Here is a 17,773-nt window from a genome sequence, read left to right as displayed (position 1 = left end):
GAGCTTTATCTATTTTCGTAAAAACAACCAGATTTTGTGCATAACCATCAACAGCCTATATTACCTGAGCTGGATCTCACAGTATCTCTAGGTCTTTCACTTCAGATTTTTTTTTAGCTGTTTTCATTTCCATCACATGTACAAACACTGGAGATTGTCCTGAGCATATTGGAAAAGGCTAGGATGGTTGGGTAGGGAGTAGCAATAGAGAAACTTCTATTAATCACACTTAACCATTTGTTTCTTGTTGTGAGAAGTTGAAAAATAATGTTAACTAATTACATGCTTCTTTAAAACTTCTAGTATAATATTTTCCAATATGTACTGTACTCTTTATCATATTAGATAAAGATCCTTAGATGAAGCAGGGCTCCATGTCAAGTATGTGTCGGAAATGTTCTGGGCCCTTCTTCACACAGCAGTCAAATGTGAGCTTTTAAGAATATTCCACTTCCTCCTTAAATAAAACAAAAATAATCTTCAAATGCTTCCTTCTACCTCTTTTTTTTTTAAAGTTTTATTTATTTAAGTAATCTCTATACCCAACATGGTTTCAAACTCATGAGCCCGAGATCAAGAGTCACAGAGTCTTTTGACAGAGCCAGCCAGGTGCCCCCCTCCTTCTGCCTCTTAAAATCCATACTTCTTGGCAGGAGGTCCAAGGCCATGCATCTAGATCCCACTTACCTTTGCAACTTTATTTCTTTCCATTCTCTCCTATTCACTCTGTCCAGATACAATGGCCTCTTAAATCCTTTAAAATAGCCATATCCTTTGCAGGCTTCTGTTTTTGCACATGCTGTTTCTCTCACCTGAAATGTTGTTCCCTTCCCTTCTTTTCTGACAAGCTTCTTCTCACAATGTTGTACTCAGCTAGAACATCTTTTCTTTGAGGAGGACTCTTGTGACCATCTCCCCAGATCCCAGTGGTGCTCTCTTTCCAATGGGGCTCTGTTTTTCTTCCCTTGGCCATCCCTCTTACAATTCAGCCTTATATATTGGCTTATTAACTTGTTTATTTTCTTTTGCCCACACTAGACTGTGAGTTCTGTAAGCGTAGACACCGTAACTACTTTATTCATCATTGATTTACACCTAGTGTGCTGAAGTCAACTTGAACTGGCTGGAAAAGGGCTGTGTGCATTTTGTCGCTACTTCTAGTTCAGTGACGTGACCTCGATGGCTGAAAAATCAACCACGTGCGGGTGTGTACATTATAGAAATTAGCAAATACTACAAGTTGGGGTGTTTGGTGTTTCTTTTTTCTTTAGAGATCTGGTTTTTAAATATTTGGTGGCATACCTCTGTTGCCATGTTACCTGGCATATGGTAATTTCTTAATATTTGTTAAAGGAATGAATTAATGATTAATGTCTCTTGGATAATCAAAATGCTCACTAATAGATTAATACTCTGAGAAGTTCTACAAATTGAATTCACACATAATCTAATATTCCCAAACATATATGGCCAAGGAACATCTTTTCAACTAACTTTTTTTGGATGCCACTCAGTAGTGTGGAGCACATTGGAAAATGTTGTCCTAAAACATTAAGGAAGAAGAAATACATATGCCCCAATTTGGTTTCTCCATTGTATAAAAACTCCTAATACAGAAGATTCCACAGCATATATTCTAAGGAAATTGCATCTCATAAGAATGAGGCATTACTGATGTGCCTACTATGCACAACTCAGTGGTAGCTAAACCATGGAAACTTATTCAGTAGGGAATTCTTAGGAGGCTACTTATATAATCTATAAACATGAATTAGCTATTTATTGTGTGTGGAAGTTGTATAGGAGCTTTGTAGCATTCGAAACAAGTAACAAAAATATTTCTTGCCCCCTGGGAAATCGTAGTCTCACTGAGGAAACAGAGTCATTATCTGAGGAAATGGTAAGTGGTTGTGCATTTGACCACATATCCATCTTATGGACCATAAATGAGGCTGGAACAGAGAGGCAGAATGTTTCAGGTGAAGGCTGAGGGGTGGGGAAATGTACTACTTATTTCTGCAGCAGCACAAGGTTCACATCAAGAACTCATCAGAGGGATCTCTGGGTGGCTCAGTGGTTTAGCGCCTGCCTTCAGCCCAGGGCGTGATCTTGGAGTCCCGGGATAGAGTCCCACATCAGGTTCCCTGCATGGAGCCTGCTTCTCCCTCTGCCTGTGTCTCTACCTCTCTCTCTCTGTGTCTCTCGTGAATAAATAAATAAAGTCTTTAAAAAAAAAAAGAACTCATCTGAAACATTTGAAAAGGAAAATCAAATTTTGGGGACTGTTTATGGCAAGTTAAAGGGTTTGAACTTGACTAATGGGGAGGGCTCTGAAAATTTGAGAAAATGAAGCTAAAATTCACAGTAGTGGAGTCTGCTCCAGACAGACTCTTTGTAGGATATTATAGTAAAGCTAGATCATTTATCCAGTGTGCAAAAACCTTACATGCCCTGCCTGCATCTGTAGCATCGCCTTACATGACTCTCCCGTGACTACTACTATTTATTCTAGATACCTTGGCCTCTGTTCAGATATTGAGCCATGATATGCTTCCTTCTCCTCCAGGACCTTTCCTCTGACTAGAATGTTCTTCCAGACCTTTACTTCTTCCTTTCTTTACTTCTTTAATAGTTAACTTCTACTTGTCCTATAGGTCTCAGCTCGACTGTCACTTCTCTCGGGAAGCCTTTTCTTACCACTTCCCTACCTATATCCACATTAGATTACTTGGTTATAATCACTAATAAAATTGTACTTTAAAATTTCAGAGCAGTTATATTAGTTTGTAATTACACATTCATTAGTCTGATCAGTTATAATCTGTCATTCCTCCTCCACCATATATTTCTTAAGAATAGGCACTAGTGTTTGCTCTGTATACCCAGGCCTTGCCTAAATGTGACGCCATAATTGATGCTTAATACATAATGTTTGAATGATGAATAAGTGAATGAATTAAATACAATTGATCAGAATCCCAAATACCTTTAAAAAGGGTGAAGGCTTTGGATAGATAGATAATGTTTCTAAAATTATCTTGACAACCAAATGTAACAGGCTGAAATTTAAGAGGGAAAATATGATGAAAAAGTGAGGAGGCAGGTAGAGCAGATGGGGAAGGATCGAGTTTTAATTAACTGTAGGTTTAATGTGGTCTCAGAGTAGTGTGGCAGTAATTGGAATGTATATACTCCACATGAGAGATAATTGTTTCCCTTTCCTCTGCATTCATCCGATTACTCATGGAAGACTGTGCCCAATTCTGAAGAAAAAGTATAGATTAAAAAAAAAGCATGTCCAAAGGAGAATAGCCAGAATGATGTGGGAGACTCAAAATGGTGTTGTGAGAGTGAACTCTGATTGTTGTAAATATTTTAAGAGATTAAATTGCAAAAGTAAAAATAAATAAATAAATTGCAAAAGTAGTTGAAAAAAATAACAAAACCAACAATTCTTACTTTTCCCCCTTTAAACAATAGAAAAGATACTGAGATTTTTTTTTGATACTGAGATTTTAATTGAAAAAATACATTTGGAAATGTACATGGAAAACCTGATTTTGAGATGTGTAGCAAAAGTCCAGCATTAGGAAGAACTGTCTAGTAATAATTATAGATATCCTGTAATGCAATGGGCTACCTTATGGGAATGGTGAGTTATTTGTTAGAGGAGGACACAAGCAAAGTCAGTCTGATGCCTTTTGGGTTTGCTGTTGAAGGAAATTCATGCATTAGTTAAGAGTTTGGCTGAATTGGCCTTTGAAATTCAACAAGGAAATAAATATACTAATTGATCTCAGATGGTTACTCTTTAAAGATGGAGTTTAAAAATGAATTGTTGAATTTGGAGTCAACCAAGATGTCCTTCCTTAGGTGAATGGATACATCCTGTGATACATCCAGGGAATGGAATATTATTTTGGACCGAAGAAACGAACAAACAAATGATGAAAAGACATGGAGGAAACTTAGATGCATATTACTAAGTGATAGAAGGCAAATCTGAAAGGACTACAAACTATATGATTCCAACTAGATGGCTTTCTGGAAAAGGCAAAACTATGGAACAGTAAAAGGATCAGTGGTTGTCCAGAGGGTGAGGGGATAGAGGGATGAATAGGAGAACACAGAAGATTTTTAGTGCAGTGAAATTGCTCTGTATGATACTATGGTGGATATGTCAAAACCCATAGAATGTATAACACCAAGAAGGAATTCTAATGTAAACTTTGGGTGATAATGATGTCAATGTAGATGTCAATGTAGATTCACTGATTGTAACAAATATAGCTATCTTGTCAGGGATCATCAGAGTTGGGAAGCTATGCATATATAAGAACAGGGAGTATTTGAGAACTCTGTAGTTCCTGCTCAATTTTGCTATGAACCTAAAACTGCTCTAAAAGATAGGTCCTAATTTTTTTTTAAAAGGTCCTTTTTTTTTTTCCCTAAAATGAGTTGTTGCACAATTCATAGAATTGTGGATCTCTCATCCTTTGCTTTTCAGTCTAAGGCTTAAAACTTTTATTTTCAAACTTTGACCATGTCTCTCTTATTTTTATCAAACAAGTTTGTTTGCAGTTTTACAGAAGATGAGGAAACACCTTTCTTGAGTCTCAGTACCAAAATTACTTAAGTCTTTCTCCTTAAGGATCAGTTACATAAAAATCTTAGTCACAAAAATGTTTAATGTATACAAAACTTTGTCCTGAATAATATAGTGCTTTGCTATTCAGAACAATGAAAAAGGAGGGAAAACAGGAGACTGTAAAATTTCAATATTATTTTCTTCCTTTAATAAATGGAAATTGAGAATCCAATCTCAAGGGAAATGTTAGTACTTTGAGCAATGAAGAAGAATGTTTGATTTTCCCTGATTGCAATATAATTCATATTCTAGAGTGTTGATTTGGAAGCTCCAAAAGGATAGTTTCTTTAGGTTTTCATTGTTTCTGAAATTCATCCTCTCCTAGTAGCCTGTGGTCTGCATCTAGCAAATGGGACTATTGAGTTTCTGAGGTGTGTGTGTGCTTTGACATGACATCAATGCATCTAGTCTGGAATACATGGAATAAGGCACTGCTTTGATTTTTATCAACTAAAAGATTTTAAAACTGAAAATATTCTTAGAAACAGTAGTGAGAATTCTGAGGCCTTTACTATCAGATTTTAATTCAAGTCTGCCCTAGGTCAGCATTTTCATTTTCTTTGCTTGTCTGATGTTTATCTAGTGGCTGTTCATATAGGAAAGAAAAGTGATATCAGGAAGTCTCTTTCTTACAGTCAGCATTCTGACTCAAATTCTAAAGAGCACCCCCCCCATAGGAGAGTTTTTCAGGTGTTCACATTGGCCTACAGAGAAACGATGCCTGAGTTTTCTAATATTTGGTAAGAAAATAGGATCAGAAGTGAATGTTTTCTCTTTTTTTAAAGATTTTATTTATTTATTTGAGAGAGAGAGAAAGAATGAGCAGGGGGAGGTGGAACAAGCAGAATCCCTGCTGAATGGGAAGCCTAACCCTTGGCTCCATCCCAGGACCCTGAGCTGAAGTCAGATGCTTAATCGACTGAGCCACCCAAGTGCTCCAGAAATGAACTTTTTCATTAAACAGAGCTGAGAAATGGTATGTCCCAAGAAGGAAAAGTTTAGAGCTGAAGTACATTTGTGGGTTGGGCCTACCTGATTCTGGGTACATCAACCCAGGAACCCCAGCATCTGTATGTAGCTTGGTCCTGAGGGGTTGGAGGAATAGGTGTCCCTAACTGATCCCTTTCTGCACAGTGCCTTCTGGTCATTCAAAGGTTTGTGACTCTCAGAAGGCTATCAAAAGACTCATTTTTCTCCACAAGCAACCTCACTGTTTTCTTCTATGGGTAAAAGCCATGTTGTGATTTTTTTTATGGTGGCTTCCATTGAGAAGGTAAAATATTATTGCTTTTTCCTCTTAGCCTTCTTCTTTCATCTTTCTCCCTGCTTACTTCATGGACTACAAGTGAACTATGACTATAGACTTCTAAGGTTGCATGGAAGTGTCACTTAGAGGTTCCCCAGGATGTGACAAAAAGGGATAGGCAAAGACAAGACAGGAAAATGTAGGTAAATCCTACCCATGCACATAACTCTCCACAACCCTGTTTTTAGCTTCTTGTCTCTCATTCCTCCTTCCTACATTCTGTGCTCCCAAACTGTTTCTCATATGTGCTCATACTTTCTGCTTGCCTGGTATGCCTTTCCCCCATCATGGCCTGCTAACTGTCTTTACTTCTGCAAGAAACCTTCCTTGGCTCCCTCACCGTTGGTTCGGTACTGCCATATATTCCGTGCTTAATTCTCCTCACATTGCCTGCAGTTATTTACAATGCCCTGTTGAGACATGCGTGTTATACCAGTCAGTGAACTTCCTGAGTATAGACACTGTGGCTGATTCATGTTTTCTCTGCAGGGCTTAACAATTGCCTGGAATACAGTTGATGATAAGGAAATGTTTTTGAATGAATGGATGGATGAATAAATGAATGAAATACTTCTTTTCCTGCTATGCCTTTGCTGGAGGATGAGTCTCTTGAAGAATACAATCACTAGTACATATCTTTATTGAGCACGTGCTAAACTCTGAGTTTGGTGGAAGGCACCAGGAACTAATGCTTGTTTCCCCCCCTATTATATCCATAAACTCTCTTCCTGAAAATAGATGGAAATGCTTTCTCTAAGATCCACTTAAAAATTACTTACAATAAATGGTTAGATGGATTGCAGGGCTTGGACTAGTAAAGCTCTACCATTATTGATTAATTCCCAATTGAATGCACTGAGAGGGCATTTACATTTCTTTATAGAGTACATAGCATTGATTTTCAAACTCACCTACTAAAGCAGGAGCCATCCTCGGAAGACTCCAGGGTAGAGGGGCAGTCCCAGGGGCAAAGGGGGTTTAGTGTCCCCCATCTACTACTCTATTTTCAGTTCTGTTTTTTTTTACAGTTATTTTTCCATAAAATGTCTTTGAAGAATGGATTTGCTTTCTAAAGTGATTCACAAACCATTGGTATTATTTCTGAAAAGTGAGGTTAAAGAAAAGAAAGGTTTGTATGTGTGTGTGTCTGTGTGTATTTATTTATTTATTTACTTATTATTGTGGTAAAAAACACATAACAAAAAAGACCATCTTAATCATTTTTAAGTGCACAGTACAATAGTGTTAACTACATGTACATTGTTGTGCAAAAGATTTTTGAAGTTTTTTTATGTTGCAAAACTATATGATTTTAAATACAGTAATGTTTGAACAGGTTTCCATTTTGCTACTAATTGTTCATTTCAGTCTGATTTTATTTTTATTTTTTAATTTTTTAATTTTTTAAATTTATCTACAATAGTCACACACAGAGAGAGAGAGAGGCAGAGACACAGGCAGAGGGAGAAGCAGGCTCCATGCACCGGAAGCCCAATGTGGGATTCCATCCTGGGTCTCCAGGATCGCGCCCTGGGCCAAAGGCAGGTGCCAAACCGCTGCACCACCCAGGGATCCCTTCAGTCTGATTTTAAATCTATTTATCTCCCTTTGACCAATTTATCATCCTAGCACGATAAATAATATTTATTTCCTTACTACTTATTAATTTCCTATTTATTCTCTCTTGTACTTTTTGGGTAAAGAGGACATAATGACATGCTAAGCTATGGCCCTCCATTCTTAAATACCATATCTTGGCTTTACTTATGTGATGAATACCTCCAAAGCCTAGGATTTAATATGGATCATCTAGTTCAACCCCCTTATTTGATACATGAGTAGATATGTCCAAGGAAGCTAAGTGACTTGCTCACAATCACGGAAGTAGATAGTAGCAGCATATGCACTAGTTTTCTTTCCTCCTGATCCAATATCATTCCCCTACTTTATTAGTTTTATTTCAAAATCAAGGGTGGGTGGGCTATCTGCAGTCTTTTGCTTTGAATGCTTTGCTATGTGCACATTCCAATTCTTTTTGTAAGTATTGGTGCTGGGCAGAAAGAGAATATTAATGATGGTATATGTCTAGCTGTTACCTGTTACAAGCCAGACACTAATTAGGGGCTTTCCTTAGGCTAACTTTTTTTTTAACTTAAAAAATTATAGTAAAATATGCACAGAATCAAAATCATCATCTTTACTATTTTTAGTGTACATTTCAATGCATTAAATATATTTATTTTGTTGTATAACCATCACCACCATCCATCTCCATAACTCTTTTCATCTTGTAAAACTGAAACTCTGTAGCAATGAAACACAAACTCCCCTCTTCCCATACTCTAGCCCCTGGCATCCACCATTCTACTTTCTGTCTCTATGAATTTGATTATTCTAGGTACCTCATATAAGTGGAATCATACAATATTGTCTTTCTGTGATTGTCTTACTTCGCTTGTCTTATCCTTAAGTCTCAACCATATTATAGCATAGATGTGCCTTCTTTTTCTTTTTTTCTTTTCTTTTCTTTTAAATTTTACTCATTTAGTTGAAAGAAAGAGAGCATAAGTGAGAGAGCACAAGCAGAGTGTGCGGCAGAGGAAGAAGCAGGCTCCTGGCTGAGCAGAGAGCCCAATATGGGGCTCCACCCCAGGACCCTGGGACCCTGACCTGAGCCAAAGGCAGACGCTTAACCAACTGAGCCACCCAGGAACCCCTGCCTTCTTTTTAAAGGCTGAATAATATTCCATTGTGTGTATAATTCATATTTTGTTTATCCATTCATCTGTCATTTGTTAGACTGTCTCACTTTTGAGGGAGTATTATTATTCTCATTTCATGGATAATGAAACCAAGAATGAAAAGTGTTCATTAACTTCCCCCTGGTCACAGAGCCATAAGCAGGCGAGTATAAGCTGAGCCCACATATGCATGAATCTAAAAGTCACGTTCTTTTCAGTGTATAATTATTTTTCTCAATATCTGCAATATATTTTACCTACATTAGCATGGTTGAGGGGATGGAAGTTCTTAATATTACATTTCAGATGCTTTATTTCTTTTACTTTAGAGGTAATCTAGAAGGAGCATTCACTAACCTTTTAACAATTGATCAGGTTTTTAACCTTTAAGATTTATTTACTTGCTGGGAACAGGTATTTATTCAAAGTGATTTTTATCATAGTATGAATAGATGGCAATATTCAAATAAAAAGCAGATTTTTTTTTAAACATATAGTTCCTTGGTAAAATACAACATGTAAAAATCAACTTACACTGTTAAGAAAAATCATTATGCCCTTTAGAGTGGGAGGAAAATATTACCAGCATGGGCTTCTCTTCCGTGAAGCCAAGCAAAATAAACTGAGCTTTAAGGATCCATATCCCCACTTTCATGATAATAATAGCTTACATTTACTGTCTTCCAGCTATGTGCCAGGCATTATGCTAAACACTTTACATACATTATCTCATTACATCCTCTCAGCAGCCCTGTGAGGTCAATATTCCCTGTATTCTCATTCTATAAAGGGGAAGTGATGTTGGGAGAGAGGTTAGATAATTGTTATGGGCGAAATGTCCATATCCTCCCGCATAAAGATATGTTGAAGTCCTAATTATTAGTATCACAAAATGTGATCTTATTAGAAAATGGGGTCTTTACAGAGTTAATCACGTTAAAATGAGGTGATTAGGGTGGGCTTTAATCCAATATGACTGTGTCTTTATAAAAAAGGGAAGTTTGGGGGATTCGTGGATGGCTCAGTGGTTTAGTGCCTGCCTTCAGCCCAGGGTGTGGTCCTGGAGTCCCGGGATCGAGTCCCACATCAGGATCCCTGCATGGAGCCTGCTTCTCCCTCTGTCTGTGTCTCTGCCTCTCTCTACCCCCCACCCCTCTGTGTTTGGACACAGAGATGGAGACACACAGGAGAAAAAAACGACTGTGTGACTGGAGTGATGCATCTAGAAGGCACTGTGTGCCAAAGGTTGGCAGCAAATAATCAAAGATTGAGGCCAGGAAGGATTCTCCCCTCAGGCCAGCAGAGAGAGCATGGCCCTGCCAACACCTTGATTTCAGACTTGTAGCCTCCAGAACTGCCAGACAATAAATTTCTGTTGTTTTAGCCATCTAGTTTTTGGAACTGTGTTATGGCAGCCCTGGGAAACTAATACTGTAACTTTCAAGGGTCAAAATGACAGAAAGTGATGGAGCTGATATTTTGGCATGGGTACTTGGTAAGAGCTCAATAGATGTTATTCGGTATTATTATTTATAACACTATTGGCAATGATATTTAATACTGCTATTATTAATGACAATATTTAGTGATATTGTTCCCTTTCTCCTAAGCCTGTGCTACTACTATTCATCTGTTATATGACAATTGGAGCTTATTTGTCTTAGAATCAAAAACCTATCAATCTCACTGAAAATAGAATATGAAATCAGTTAGATAACTGAGCAGCTTTCCAATCAGACACCAGATAGTACCCACTTAAAGGAAATGTGCCCTTAACAGTCTGTGTGACATCGCCATGAAACTGTGTGAGAGAATATTTGTGAATGATCACCAAATATAGGCCTTGTATGTGATACTCCCTCAAACTTGAAGCCCTGTATTCTGAGTGACTGAAGAGAGCGAATTGTTGAAGTCCTGTGTTTGGATGAGGATATATCTGGAAAGGATTTTATAGCTCCCAACTCTGCTCTAGTGTCTAGCATCTGATCATGCGTCCACAGAAACATAATTCAACTTCTTAAATTTCCAGATCTGCAGATAATTGGTTCCATAGAGACACGAAGACTTAACACTCTCAACATGTACACCAGAGACACTGCTTACCAGTAATCAGAGGATCAGTTCCCTTTAAAGTTATAAAAATGTGTGTGTGGCAGGGCTTGTGAGGGTGGGCAGAGAATCATTTCTGGGTTCTTCATAATTATAGCAGATTATGATTTTTTATCTTTTTATTTTTTTGTATTTTTTTTATTGGAGTTCAATTTGCCAACATATAGTTTAATACCCAGTGCTCATCCTGTCAAGTGCCCCCCTCAGTGTGGGTTATGATTTTTTAAAAGGTAAAGCAAATTTCATAGCACCAGATCCAAATTTTTCATCATCTCCTTGCTCTGTACTGTAGTGGAAGTCTCATGTGGTTTGCCATGCTGAAGAGTACCCTGGAATTTAGTGGAAAACAGAGCAAGCAGTTTTTCCTAGTTTCTCAAATTATCCCCATCCTCATCTTTGAAGAAATTACGAATAGCTAATTTGGAGGAATTACAAGGGCAGAGCTGGCCTTGTAGACAAAGATACAGAAAGGACATTTGGAGATGTGGTTTCTAATTTAGGTTCTGTTGCTGGCTTGCTTTGACCTTCTGGAAAGTCACATGGTTCCCATGACCCCGATTGAGTTACTTGTGAAATACCAGAAATACACAGCCTAGAGCTGCATTATAAAGTGGTTGGGAGGGTTACTATGGTAGATTTGTAAGTATGGTGGTCTTCAAAAACAAAGGGCACTGTTATAGAACCCCCATCTCTATATTGAAATTGTTTGCATGGCACAATACATCCAGTTCTTAGACTAGTTGGAGAGAAGAGTATCATAGCTAATATTAGGCAACAATTTTTACCTCCTTTCTTACCTAGACTTTTATCATAGCCTTGGAGTTAAAATAATTCCACATATCTAAATTACATTCTAGTTATACTGTGTGACTCTGGTTGTCTCCAAGGGTGAAAGGGTCAGGGCCAAGGGTTTATAAGAAATAGCCACAATCAACTCAGACATGGGCTGTGACTCTCAGAGTTGTGAGAGCCATTTCTCTATCCTGATCTGAACTCCAGCTCTGAACTGTTTTCCCATATAGGTCAGCTGCAGTGAATTTTATTTTGTTTTGATCCCTCTTGTTTTGGCATTTGATAATAGTTCAATTTCTCTATTACCTTGGAATCTCACTTCTGACATTTGCCCCTTGCCTGTGAAATTTATATCCAAAAGAGTAGGTCTCACAGTGGCTGTGAACAGTAGCTAGAGATGGCAAATTCACAATATAGTCAAGGGTTCCAGTATGGGGCCCACTGGGTGGCCCATCTTGGACTCAGAGCTAAGGGAATTCAGAGAAGGGAGAGCAAAGGATTGGTCTACTTATTCCTGTTAGGGAACGAACAGATTTCTAAATCCTGCACACTATTTCTCAATTAATCTTATAGCCTTAGTTTTGCCCCCTTCAGACCTCCAAAAACCTTCAATAACCTGTCATTTCTATCAGTTAGCTTCCACTATGAGCCGAAGCCAAAACTCTGTGGACTAAAGTAATATGTATTACTTCTTGTAATTCTGTGGACTGTTTTTCTGTCTGGGTTAGCTCTGTTGATCTGTAATGTCTGGGAGAGCCTCATTCATATGTCTGAAAGTGAGGTGACTCCTTGGTCTAGGAATCTTATCTGGGATGGCATGTCTGAAATGCACCTGTCTCTCCTCCTCTAGTGGGCTAGCTATGGCTTCCTCATATGTGCTCCCAGGGTTCCTAAGAGCAGTAAGAGAGGGCAAACACCAGTGCACTAATGCTTCTCAAGGCCTGACTTGCATCACACTTGCTAATGTATCATTGATCAAATCCAGAATCAAAAGAAGGGTCAGAAAGTTGTGATTGTTGATACACCATTTAATAAGATCCAAACTTCTTAACATGGATTCATTCTGAATGCAATCTACCATTTCAACATTAATGCCACACTACCATATCATTAGCGCTTATGTTCCAGGCAAACTGAGCTTGCTGTTTCTTATAGCTGCCATATCTCCTGGTCTCCATACCACTATTGATGTACTTGTCTCATTGGAATGCCCTTCCTCCACTTGCCATTTGGCCAAAGTCATCATGGAATAAATTTTTTTTGTCCCCATGATGTGCTGAGCAGTATGCTAAGTGCTAGAGATAGAATCTTGCAGAAGCTTAGAGCTATCTATTCCATATTAATTTGCTAGGGTTACTATAACAATGTGCCACAGACTGGGTGACATAGACAACAGAAATATATTTTCCCACAGTTCTAGATGTTAGAATTCTAAGATTAAAGTGTCAGCAAAATTGGTTCCTTCTGAGGACCAGGAGGTAGGAATCTGATTCAGGCCTCTCTCTTTGGCTTTGGGATGGCTGCGTTCCCCCTGTGTCTTCCTGTATTCTTCTGTAAATATCTGCATCCGAGTTTCCTCTCCTTCTAAGGACATCAGTCATAATAGTTTGGAGTCCAGCCTTATGGCCTCATTTTAACTTAATCACCTCTTGAAAGATCTTATCACCAAAATAGTCACATTCTATGGTACTGGGTATTAGGATTTCACTACACAAATTTCTTGGGGGATATGATTTAACTCATAATATCCTTAAACAACCCACTCATTTGCTACCTCTTCTTTAAAACCTTTACAATACTTTCTAGATAAAAGTAAATGTTATTTCCTTTTAAACTCCCTTCCTAATTTAATTGACCCTTTTATGATTCTAAACATTTACTATCTGATGTTATAGTTACCAATATCTGTAACTATTTCTCCCATTAATTCAATATGTATCAGGCACCAGCCATACATCAGACACTGTGCTCAAAACCAGGTAACAGAGGAGAAGCAGACACTGCTGGTGCCCTGCCCATTTTTCCTGTGGGCACTCACAGCAGCAAAATGCTGATGGTATCCTATGTGAGCTCCACAACTTTTTGCTCAAGGGCTTTCTACCAGGTACACAGGGGAGGGGGGAGTCCCAAAGAGTTAATCCCCCTGGGAGCAACCCATAGCCAGCAGTAGATGGGAATTTGTGGATAAACAACCCAGATTCCTCACCACCTCGGCTCTTACCTTCATCCAAAGGTGGATAAGAGTTGGTGAATAAGCAACACAGTTTCCTCACTCCTTGAATGGAATGACTCAGGGGCATGATCTCCCAGAGATTCCTAATGGGATGGAGCCTCGGCTGCCCACAGCACTAACTGGCTAGATAAGTCATACTCTTATAATTGGCTCCCTCGCCCATTCTTGCCTTCTTTTCCTGTTCTCCTGGCCATGCCTCCTGGCATCAACTCCAGATGAACTCCTTGTTCTCAATCCTTGTCTAGGGGACTACTTCTGGGGCAATTCAGTTTAAGTCAAGAGGTGAACTTAGCAGTCATAGTTTCCATTTTTCCATAACATCCATTAGTGGAGGGAACAGATGTAAGAATGGGGAATTATGATACAGTATGATAATAGCTAACATTTTTTGTGTAGTCTGAAAGCAATTCTAGTAAAAATAAATGTTACTTCCGTTTTACATACAGGGAAACAAAGTCTTACAGAAGTTGGGAAGTGGCCCCGGGGCAACACAAACTGATAGTTACTGGGGATTTAAGCCCAGGTCTTTAAGATTTCAGAGCTAGAACTCTGCCATTTAGTTACCTTCCTGTCACTTGGTTCTTCCTCCTTCACTGACAGATGGTTTCAGAAGAGTTTGATTTATATAAAATAAAAAAAAAATCAAAAACCTAACGGGGGTTGAAGTTATGGGCCATAAGCATCACCCATGTGTCTAATTAATGGTTACAATCCATCACATGGAGCCCTGGCATGAAGTAGTAAGGCACTAGAGTCCAGAGCTGCCCCAGGCCCTGAGATGCACTCATCTCTCCAAGCCAGCTGGTTACCTACAGGAAATCCCCTCCCTGCAAACACCAGCCAGACCTGGGAGCACAGGGGTTGCTTCTTGTAGCAAAGCCAGTGGACCTGGCAACTTGGGCAACAGCAGCTGCTAGACTGTCAGCTTTCAAGTAGTAAATATCTCTTTCCTTCTCAGCCTCCCCTCCTGAGTGCTGCAGTGTCAGGATGGGGGCAGGGTTCTTTGGCCTGGTCACTGATGACAGCAGTACATCTTGGGCAGCTAATTGCTCCATTCTCCAAGTGACCCTTTTGTCTGTTCCAGGTCAGCAGGGTACCTTTTCCCATGGGAAGCCAGACAGACTATTCCTTACTAAGGGCTGGCCTGGTTGGAGAGCAGCACAGGGCCCCTGGGGAGAGCCAGGGAAACAATCTCAGTGCCAGTGGGCTATGGGGCTATCCCATTTTAGCAGGGATGTCACAGCCAGAATTCAGCACCTAGAAGGCCAGCAACCCGTTTCACTTTTCCTCTCCTTCTTCTTAGATTAAAAACAAAAAGACCAAAACCTTCCAAACAACAACAAAAATAACATAACCATGGTTATTTGTTCCATTGTTTTACCAATTCCTGTTATAGAAAACCTAGGTTTGAATTTCTATTGCACCAGACCCCAACTGTGTGATTTGAGGCAGATGGCCTCCCTTCTCCCAACCTCTGCCTTTCTTGCAGTTAAGCTGGGTAGCATTATAAATGCAGTTAAGCATTTATCTGAGGCCACATGGCTAATGTGGCACAGCTGGGACTCTATCCCATGTCTTTTTTTGGTATCAAAACCCATGTTGTTGCCTCTTAGAGAGGGACTGACACACAGTAAAGGCTCAGAAATTCAGTTCTAGTACTCTGCGCTGCCACCAAAGTGAAATTGTGAAGGGGAAATAGTATGTGCTAATTGTTCTCAGTGTCACTCTTTTCTGTCTTCTTTAATTTCAGGTACCTTGACATGTCTGCCCTTCTTCCTATTATACCCGCTTCTTAGAAAGAGCCTGCAATTTGGATTCTCCTGAAATTCTTGGACTTGGGCACCAGCTCTGCCACTTATTGGCTGCATAATAGTGGATATATCACTTCTACTTTCTGCAACTCTATTTCTCATTTTTAGAAAGAAAAGGCTAGGGGTGCCTGGGTGGTGCAGTTAAGTGTCTCACTCTTGATTTTGGCTCAGGTTGTGATCCCAGGATAGTAAGATGGAGCCCCGCATCAGGCCTTGCACTTGGCATGGAGACTGTTTGGGATTCTCTCTCTCTGTCCCCTTCCCCGCCTCTCCTGCCTCCATGCTCACATGTTCTCTCTCTTAAATAAATAAATAAATAAATAAATAAATAAATAAATAAATAAAAAAAAAGTTTTGAGAAATAAAAAGAAAAGGCTAATGTAGATGATTTATAGATTTTTCTTGGTTTAAAATAATAGGTTCAGAGTCTACTGGTTGGATTTAGAATCTCTAGGTGTGTAAACTTGGGCAAGCCCTTTCCTTTCCTAACTCTGAAGTTACTCATGTGTAAAATGGGAATAATGAACCACTCCCTTTATAGGTAGGGGAGAGGAAGTGTCAATGTGAAGCATTTCTTAGGACAGGGACTGATGGGTAATATCTCTAATTTAAATTCTCCGATCAAAGTTCAAGTTGGTCATTTCCACGTTTGAATTTCAGTCATGGTATTTCCTTTGTTTGGGGGCAGTTGCTTTATAAAGAGCTATAAGGAGATTTCAGTAGAAGGTAGGTATTCGAGGGGCTTTCCATGTTCTCTGAAAAGCATGCCACTTAGGCAGCTACTCTGACAACCTGTAAAAGGTATTTTGTGTGGAACAATTAAGTAGTTAGGCCAGCAGGTCAGCTTTTTTTTTTTTTTCTTTCGTTCTTTCTTTTTTTCCTGCAGAAGATCTTTCTGGATTCCCAAGAACTGAATACCAATGTCTTCAGTTTGAGTGTGTGTTGTATAGGAAGAGGAAGTTGGAGGAGTGTGGCTGAAGATGAAAACCCAGTCCTGGTCTGACGTTTTCTTTTTAGAATTTAGAAAGCTTCCCTATACTTTTGCTTTTTCTAAGCTCTGCTAGCTTGGCATTCTTATTCAAATCAGGCACCAATCAGAAGGGAGTGCACATCAGTCAGACATGTTTGCACGTATGGGCTTTAATTAGCCAGTGTCTTTCGACCGTTCATACCCAAAGGAAATCACTGCAGTGGCGGATCTGGACCTTATTCTCAAAGGAAACATTCAGTGAATAGAAAGTGCAAAACCTGTGAAATGCAATGGAAATTGGCATGCAGACAGAGACGGGGGCAGGTCCTGGAAAATTGGTCAGGTGACTCTCAGAACCCAGCAGAGAACCTCCAAGTCCTCCACTGAACGCACTACCTTTCCCAGGAACCACTTACTAAATATTTCTGCTTGTGTTCTGTAAGCTTCCACAACAGAAGTATTTCTAATCATAGGAGCATAGTTTCATGTGATTCAAAAGAATCTTCTTAATGGATACATGGTTTAATCATCCATTTGTGGCCTGAATCCCCACTATGCCATTTCTGCACACGGGTCTGCTAATCTCTGCTGGAATGTCTCCAGTAGCAGAAGACTTACCAGGCCCAGTCCATCTTTGTTCAACTATCTTAGAAAGTTCTTCCACTGTGAAGTGAAGTATTCTTGCAGAAGCTTTTGCTTCTAGAACCTCTTGGGGACATTCAGCACATGTATCTCAATGTTTCCTAAAATTCAGTTATTCATACACCACTTTTCCAGTTGTTCTATATCTGTGCATTACCTATAATGCTATTGATATAATATTTTCCTTTTAATTGACTTGTTTTTTTTTTTTTTAACTTAAATAGGTTTGTCCTAAGCAAAATGATCTGCAATCTCTAGTTTGAGGGGTGACTTTTTTTTATATTACATATAAGAATAAATATATGTACCAGGTAAAACCATCTGTGGGCTGTGAAGGGAAGCACACTACTGTACCAACTAACAATGCTTTATCATATTTAATTAAATGAAATAAGTTGGGTGAGAATTAATAGTTCATCAAGTACTTAATATATCCCAGGTACAGAGTGGGTGCTTCATATATGTTATCTCAGTGAATAGCTTAGTGCTTACAATAGTCTTCTGAGCTCAGTGTTATTTTT

At 39.1% G+C, this 17,773-nt stretch overlaps 1 long non-coding RNA gene across 1 annotated transcript in view; it reads left to right on the top strand.

Moving 5' to 3' along the window:
• LOC121496290 overlaps positions 1-15,853 on the top strand; it is a 34,598-nt gene extending 18,745 nt beyond the window's left edge. The window contains exon 6 of the long non-coding RNA XR_005989139.1: positions 15,580-15,853. This is a non-coding gene — a long non-coding RNA (uncharacterized LOC121496290). The remainder of the gene's footprint in view (positions 1-15,579) is intronic.
• The last annotated feature ends 1,920 nt before the right edge of the window (positions 15,854-17,773 follow it).

Source organism: Vulpes lagopus, chromosome 7 (genome assembly GCF_018345385.1).
Source record: "Vulpes lagopus strain Blue_001 chromosome 7, ASM1834538v1, whole genome shotgun sequence".
NCBI classification, from domain to species: domain Eukaryota; kingdom Metazoa; phylum Chordata; class Mammalia; order Carnivora; family Canidae; genus Vulpes; species Vulpes lagopus.
The sequence above is the reverse complement of the archived record's forward strand: the minus strand, read 5'-3'. Positions and strand labels throughout refer to the sequence as shown.